The 8,921-nt window shown below is 40.8% G+C and overlaps 1 long non-coding RNA gene across 1 annotated transcript; it reads left to right on the forward strand.

Annotated features, from left to right (window-relative positions):
* Window positions 1-4,454: 4,454 nt before the first annotated feature.
* LOC119008613 lies at window positions 4,455-8,679 on the forward strand. The gene is made up of 3 exons (XR_005071468.1): window positions 4,455-4,788; window positions 5,177-5,574; window positions 7,440-8,679. It is a non-coding gene; the product is annotated as an uncharacterized LOC119008613 (long non-coding RNA).
* The last annotated feature ends 242 nt before the right edge of the window (window positions 8,680-8,921 follow it).

Consider the following 8,921-nt stretch of genomic DNA (forward strand, 5'->3'; position numbering starts at 1 on the left):
ATACAGGACAGGCTGGGCTAGCTGGTTAGCATACTAAATTCAGTAGACATCTATGCAGCACAGCACATAAGCATCTCTGACATAATGTCAACACTCCTGTTTCCTCACATTCTTCTAATAATATTAATAAATTGATAACAATAACAGTGAATGTTTCAACAATAATTCTTGCCATAACTTAGGCAAAATTAACTTTTCTGGAAGGAATAGAAGTGTAACTTTGAACGAACTGACAGCTCTCTTTGAATGTCACCTTTCGATGAAGATTTTTTAAAAAGCAGCCCTCCCGGTACAGATTTAAAGTGTATTTAAGTCAGGAAATCTGGCCAGGCTTTACAGACTATTAGGCAATGACAGCTGGTAAAGCATTAAGGGCTTTCATAAAGATATAGCACCATAGTGTTTTCCAAACTGTAAATTTTTACCCCAGTGTTTTATCCCCTTTTCACTATTTATTCTCGGGCTGACAACTGCAAATTAGGCATGGAACTCCTGCGTCACCTCCTGAGAAGAGCAACTTAGCTTTGGACCTAACACTGCTGAGCTTGCTCATGAATTAAATGTTATTTAAACCCTAAAAGGCTCTTCCGTTCATTCAGTCGTCTGGTCGAGTATGTTTTGAGATGGGTTTTTTTATCCTATGCAACACTGTTATATTAATAACTGGAGTGCGTCACTTTACTATGCACTGACAAAGAAATATATGTGGGTAAGTGCAGGGAATATTTCACAGGGTGCTTACGTCTCATCTGTGATGTATTTTCCTTTCATATTTCTACATAGAACCAGCTCCTTGAGTGTGTGCCAGATTATGTGCCAGATATTAGAAGAGGTGGCAAGGGAGGGAGAAAAATAGAAGGAAGCAGATGAAAAGAGGTAAAGCGAGAGAGAGCGCGAGAGAGAGAGAGAGAGAAATGGATGGTTGTTGCTAGGTAATGATGACATGCTAAAAGATGACAAAGAGGAAGAGATGAGACGAACCCGGGCTGATATGAAGTAATGTGGATGGCGGCAAAGACAAAAGAAAGTGAGTGTGAGGGTTCAGCGTCTTAGCGCCTGTGAAACAGCACTTCCCGGAGCCGGTTGTCACAGAAGCCAATAATCAAATACAGGTAATTGAGTGCAGTGTAAACTAGTCAGCGCTCCTCAAGAGGTTCTTTGTGTTTCAGGAGACCCACTGACCTCTTTCCTCTTTCTTGTCTCCACTGTGTGTGTGTGTGTGTGTGTGTGCGCGTGTGTGTGTGTGAAGTGTGATGCAGAGGGTTGGCAGAGCTCTGAGATACACTCAAGGAGAGAGTGAGTGGGGCGATTCAGGGGCACGCCTGACGCAAGTGGAGGGGCCGATGAGTGTTGGGGGGGGGGGGTCAGCTTGCAGATGGGCTCAACAGGGGAGTGTTTGTGAGCAGTGGGAGAGCTTAGCACTCTGAAGCTCGGCTCCAGTGTGCCTCAAAGGCAGGGGGCCCACTCACTAGCAGGAATATCGGCGCTCGGTGTGCAAATGAGCTCTAGTGAGCAGGCGATGTGGGGTATCAGGCCACCGTCGTGCGACAGTGTGGGTGAATATTTTTTCATTTCAGAGCGATGGTGTCACATTGCGGGTATCGAGCTGATTGGCTTTCTAGCCGCGAGTTAGATGAGAAGATTAAAACCCACCTCCATGTGTGTTGAACATGAACAGTGTTGGGGTCGTTAATAACATTTAATCACATATGACTTTTTTAAACGTAATACTTTACTATTATACCCTCTACAGAATTGTTAAATTACATTTGCGTTACTCTCTACACAAAGTCTTTCTTTGATGCTCTTTAAAGTAGCAATTTGCAATATATGGACAGAATTTGAGATTAAAATATTCAAAAAATTATTATTTGAACATTATTAACAGTGTTGGGGCTATGTCAAGGTTTTAACACCACTTTTGACAGCTGACAGATACTGTATGCCAAATCCAGTTGAGCTGGTCCCGTCAACCTTGAAGACCTGCCTTTGATCCGAGGTCTTGGGCCAGCAGCAAATTATAGCAGCTGTCATCTACTCTGGTGATATACTGACACTTATTGGCGCTACCTTTGAGTTCTGAGAATATTCTACAAAATACACCTTTAAATGGCTCATTTATTCAACAGCCAAACACACTAAAGCAAACTCAACTCAGTATCTTGCTCACCAAACTATGGCTTAATGGGAGATGCGCCCAGCTTTTTTGACATGTTTATCACCAAAGCAGTGGCTGTACTTCACAAGGAGGCGTCTGTTCCTCCTTGGACTCAGCACAAGACTGCTCAGGCTGAAGAGCTTCTCCATGAGTTTAATCATTTTTTCCATCCACCAATTATGCAGATAATTGAGGATTATATGGCAACTAATGTCATTATTGATTAGTAATGTAGGCACAGCAAAGTATTACGGTAACGCTTGGCTTAGCTTAGCATAAAGACTGTAAGCAGGGGAAACCAGCTAGCTTGGCTCCGTTCAAAGTACCTCTACAGCTAATAATGTAAAGGTGCAATATGTAAGCATTTTAGTTTAAAACTTTAAAGAATCCTCAACAGAAAGTGAATCACGGTTCTGACAGTATGACGTACATATATTGCATTGTAAAGCAACATTGAAATTAGCGTGCTAAATAGCCCTGACCAACCTCGCTCTAAAGCTTCTGTGCTAGTGGTGTAAACACAACAAAACTCTTCCTGGTGCTAACGGCTAACTGAGCTAGCTCGCTAATGATGGCTACAGTTACTCTAGCGACTCATTTGTTTTGAGAATGAATTGGACAGTGTGGGCTGGCACTAGTAGAACCATTAAATGCTGCAATGTTTGCACAGATTAAACAAAAAATTATATGTAACATGGATAGTGAGCTGGCAGACATTGTTGTTTCCAACTGTTTCTAGTCTTTATGCAAAGCTAAGCTAACCATTCTCAAATAGAACAGATAGACATGAGAGTGGAACTGATCTTCTGATGTAATGCTCCACAAGAAAGTGAATTAGGGAATTTTCCCATAATGTCAATAGCTTAGCATTGTTAACATAGTGTTTTGTGCTGCATGGTTGAATCAGCTACGAATAGTTCTAATGTATCAGAATACAGTCACTGATTTAATACTTAAAGTATAATCCTCAGCCACACGCACACGTACAAGCATCACTTGGATTAATCCAATTGAATCACAGCTAATCTATTGCTCTCATTGTGCACGCCTATGTTTGTCTGTGTGCATCACGACAACTGTGTACCGCTCTGCTTAAAGCACATGTGGGGTAACATCAGTCTGGAGCAGTGGAAAATGTATTCTCTGACATGGTTCTGCCATCCTCAACCAGGGGAACATCCAAACCAAATTTGCTGTAATGTAAATGACATCTGTCTGTTTCTTTCCGTTGGAGATACAAATGAAGTGCTCAGGGCAAGGACCCCATCTTTTCTGCTCTTAATGATAAGAGACAGCAAAAGTAGGCTCGGCATGATGCCTCGTATCGGCAAGGGCTAAAAAAAAAAAGATGACTGACAAAAAGAGCAAGACAGGCGACCTCATATTTAAATGAAGCCATGTAAGGTGTCTCCACAAAACATGGACTCATCTTTACATTGCCTGTTAAATGTTGTGAGGGCACTGGAGAGAGGATGTCCCTGAGGTTTGCTTTTTCCTTTGCTTTACCAACCACTGTCTCTTGTTTTCCAATCGAACAGATCTGATAAGGACAGATCTGATTGCATGTAGACTCACTGCGTCACCAGTTTCTCCACAGATGATCACAGCAGAGCCAGCCAAGGCCGCTTCGCCACGATCTGCACAATCAAACAGAGGCAAATGGTCGAGCCAGACGAGGGAGGGCAGAGCTAATTGAAAGCCAAACATTCCTCAGCCCTCTGGGACCATCTTTTTGGTACATGGAACGTGCTGAGTGCTCTGTATTTATAGGGAAATATCAGATTCTACAAATGACATGGAGTCCCCTCCAATGGCGCTGGAGCCTCCTCCTGCAGCACGGCGCGTGGTGCTGAATGCAAGAGGAACAGCTTGGCGGGTCCCTCAGGAACAGACCTGCCGACGATGTGCAGCTGTGCTGAGAATTGTCATTTTTAAATATTCACATATTTAATCAGCAGAAAGGGCTCTCACCGCACAGAGACACGGTGCAAAAAACACACCCATGCACACACTCTCTTGCACAGACACACAACGCTGGTAAGGCAGCTATCATGGAAAGGATGTGCTGTGCTGCAGGGTTTGCTCGCAAGAAAAATATTTGTATTGAGATTATGGTTTATGATGCCATTTATGAGATTTTGTTAACTATTAGAGTTGTGTTGATCTTGGTCTGCGCAGCTTTTTATTACTTCATGTAAGCATATTTTTTCATGCACCACCACCGCCAAAAGTATGTTCTTTCAGGATTGTGAATGATCTTCATCGGTGGGCAGATCGCTGACAATCTATACTCAAGTAAAAGTGCAATTACTACCTTTCAAACTGTCTCATGTAGTATACAAGTATCTGGTAAGTGAGTTAACCAACTTGCATTCATGAAAGTATTGTAAAATTTGAGGTTAACGCAAATTTAAAACAACCTTTTTCTCTCAAGTTATCAATCATTGTCTGAATTGGATGCGTGTCTTTTGGGTTTATTAATGGCATTTCCTTTGAGTTGTCACAGAGTCGAGAACCAATAATATCAAAGTCCCGTGAAATCAGAAGACCAAATTCTGCAAATGAGGTCGAGGCGGCTGACGAACGGGGGCGGATTTTTCGACAGCACATGTTGCCTCGAGCAAAACAAGGTGTTTGCCGAACTGAAAAGCATTATCAGCCGTGACAATATCACCTGGAAATTAACACATAATACCTAACATCTCTGTGATGGTTTTAAGGCACGCGCTAAATGGAAGCGATCGCTTGACTCAAAGTATTATAACAGATATGAATCCACTGTTACACCTGGGAGAATAAATATGCACACTAACGATGCGAACTGCCAAATGTTTTTGATACTGCGGCGAGATTCTCAGGCTGCATCAATTAGCTGTGTGCATTGCTTTGACCTGTCACTAGGATATCTGAGCACCTTTTATCATTGTGCACAGTGTGGAGCGTGAGAGGCATCAACTTTAATCATGTATTGTTGTTTTTTTTCTTCTGTTTTTTTTTTTTTTTTTTTTCTTCTGCCAGGGTAAAAATATGTCCCTACGCCATGCAGAGTCCCTAGACAGCCATGTTGTTTACTGCCGATTAACAAAGGGAAGGGAAGTCAGGACTGTGACACCAGGTAATGTGAACGAGGTGCAACAATACCACAGCGGGAACACAGGAAGAATTCCAAAGCAGCGAGGCAGAGGGAGGGAATGAGCCGAGCTCAGAGGCGGCGAGAAAGACAAAGAGGAAGAAATATTGAGAGGGAGCGAGAGAAGGAGACAGTGACACGCCTCGCCATCGATCCTCATCGCCAAACCCTTCCTAACAGGATGGGAAGAAAAGGTTGCTCGAGGTCATCGAGGTTCAATACTGATAGAGGGAGCTCTGATTTTCAGGCGCGGACACGTGTGTCTATACTAGTTGGACAAATGCAGGTTAGTTGCACAGCTATAGGCTTTCAAAGTAGCTTAGCACCTAGGTCCAGTGTGTAGTGTCTAATGGCATCTACTGGTGAGATTGCAATCACAATGAAATGGTCGATAAAAATGCAAGACGTGTACTCCAGAGGCCCTCTGTTGAGTCTCCCCTAGAGACATGGTGGTGCAGCAAGGCGAACCTCATGTGAGAGGACCTGCTCGTTTTATATTTTTAGATATAAATGACTCGGTCTGAGGTAAGAAAAGCACAACAATTCTGACAACTCCAATGAAAGCATAATTATCAATGTCATATCCCGTTTCTGTCAATAGGTCCTTTCTAGATTCTCATGATACTGGATATATCAATGAAAATCACAACACACTTTGGATATTCATGTTCATGCCATTCCGTCAGACAAGGACGGTGTCAAGTTGGTTTTATGCTTTATTTAACTAAATCATTTGTGATTTGTAATTATCATGCGAGAAATTCTGCGATTTAAGGAGCCACATGTAAAAACTTGGTTACAATTTGTTTGACTGATTTTTATTCACATTTAGCTCATTTGAGACATATATATATATATATATATATATATATATATATATATATATATATATATATATATATATATATATATATATATATATATATATATATATATATATATATATATATATATACTTTGTTGTGTTCCATCTCCTACCATTGCATTCACATCACAATACTGCTGCTGTTCAAATCATCTGCCCCCTCAAGTGGCTGACGGTTTGTTGTAGCTAACGTTGCTAAGGCTAGCTAACAAACATTAACATTGCTAGCTTGTATTCAGGCAGCACAATAAACTTGAAGCATGCTATAGAAATCAGTCATTTTACCAATATGACCTTTAGATGTTAAATCTAAATGTTAAATCTAAATATTAAAGTTAAATGTAACATCTTAAGGTTAAATGTATATGTTTAACCTAAATCTACATGTTTAATCTCAAAATTGAATCTAAATTAAAAAGTTAAATTAAAATGATTTAAAACTTAAAGTCACCATCTAAATTCCGCCTATATTACTTTATTTTTTACATATAAACATATTCTTGCCAAATATATGTAACAGTTTTAAATGTATGTCTCAAATGTGAGGAGAATGAGCAAAATATATCAGTTAGAAAATTGTAATGACAATGTTAACATGCTGATGTAAAGCAGGCACCATCTCCATCATCTTAGCCCTAACCCATAACTAGCATTATAAACACAAAGTATAGCTCATTTAGTCTTAAACAAAGAAACTGGACGATTTAGAATTATGACTTGATGATGGAAATCTGAGGATTGCCAATGTGACAAATTCATCCTGCAGGACATCGTGTCTGCTCGAGTCATGAGGCTTCATCATCTGGGAACCATGACACCATTATTTAATGGCAATCGATCTGATAGTTGTTCAGATATTTCAATCTGGACCAAAATGCCGGACTGATTAATCATCCAACTGTCTAACGTTACGGCCCATACAGCCACACTGCAAGCACGGCTGGAGTTCCTCTCATCTGGTGCTAAACTAAATCATAAAATCCGATCTCAAGTCTATAGTGAGAGAGACGTCTTGCATATTAACTACCTCAGCTTGTAGCTTCTTAATACCGGCCTCCCGCTCAGGTGTAAGCAGGAAGATGCCACACGCAAATAAACAACACAGCTTGACCAGGCAAATCCTTTCCGTGACCTCGATGTGTGTGTTTCACTCAAAACATTTTGGGAGAAACTAATGAAAAGTGACATGACAACTAGCAGAAGCAAGATGACACATCTACCCAACATTACTGTGGGCAACATCACTTCAACATGTTTCTAATATCCTAAAAATACACTTTAAACAGGATGGGGAGTCTGCCAAAGGATCAAACAGGCACAAGTGGTGCACCAGCTGGTACCGTGGAGAATACCTTGGATTCCTGCGGCACCGCGACTGACGTAGCTCTGCACAGGTCAAAGGATTCAGGTTTGTTAGTGACAAAGATGAGTAACAGGAAGGAAGAGGAAGGTAGAAAGCGGCTGCCTTTGTTTGAGGTGTTTTTAGCTGCTTGCTTTCTGTCTCTACGTCACAGCTTTTTGGAAACAACATAAACATCCAGTCTAAAGCACTTAACTCTTATTACTGCTTTCCTCAAAGAGAATCAGGCAAATACATTTAAGAATGTTATTTTTTTCGAGAACATTTGAAGTACAAAAGCATTATATATTCACAAAACATATTTTTATACAGGCTTAAAAGAGCTTTATCCTAAATATACCTTTCTATGGATATTAATGCCCTCACGGTTGAATCATCATTCAATAAGCTTAGCTTTCATATAATGACAGTGTGACACTATATCTTTGCCTATATTTAGGTTACCCTTTTCTGTCCCCGAGAAGCCAAGTGTCAGATGGATAAATATGACTTATTTCGCTCTTCCGCTCTCCTCTCACTGGATGTCTATCACCACACCTGAACAAATAAGAGCACTGCTCTGCTCATATCACTCCTGCTAGGAAACTTGTACTGGTGCAAAGACACAGTCAGTCGGCCGGGATCCTCCGTAAAACCCAGTTTGAAATTGAGTCATCTACGAAAAACATATTGAAATTATATATTGATACTGTGTGAACTCATCCAAACAGGCATTCTGGGTACACTTAAGGATGTTTTCATCACAACATGTTTCAAATATTTCTGAGGTGTTTGAAGCTGTGAGATTTAAAGGAGACATGCAAATTTTCAGGTTCATAATTTTATTTTGGATCACCACTAGAACAGGTTGACATGCTTTAGTGCTCAAAAAAACACATCAGTTTTCTCAGACTGCACTGCACTGGGCTCTGTTTTAGCTCCTGTATCTTTAAGTGCCCCCCCACCCCCCACCCAGGTCTGCTCTGATTGGTCAGCTCGCACATGCTTGAGCTAGCACTGCTAACAAAAACAGAGCAGCTTTGCTTAATTAATTCGTACATGCCAAACTAGCCACTTCGCATGAATTATGCAAATGTTCGACAAGTGTGACGTCACAAAGTCGCAGAATTAAAGGCGGGGCTACTGATGTTTCAGGACCAGTGTTGGAGGGATGAGCTCCAATTGATGCAGACTTAGCCCTTTTTTCCACATCCAATACCTTTCACATGCATAACAACCTCCTGCATATAAAACACGGAAGGAAAAGTGAGAAAAAAAATATTGAGTTTTAAAAAGGAAAGTTGCACAACATGCAGTTAATGCTTATTACATTTTATAGGTCCGAATAACAAGAAACCCAATTGTATTCTTTTATGTCAGATCAAAATCCTTTCGCAGTCAGTGTTTGTGTAGCAAGGACTTTGCAGAC

This window comes from Acanthopagrus latus, chromosome 19 (genome assembly GCF_904848185.1).
Source record: "Acanthopagrus latus isolate v.2019 chromosome 19, fAcaLat1.1, whole genome shotgun sequence".
NCBI classification, from domain to species: domain Eukaryota; kingdom Metazoa; phylum Chordata; class Actinopteri; order Spariformes; family Sparidae; genus Acanthopagrus; species Acanthopagrus latus.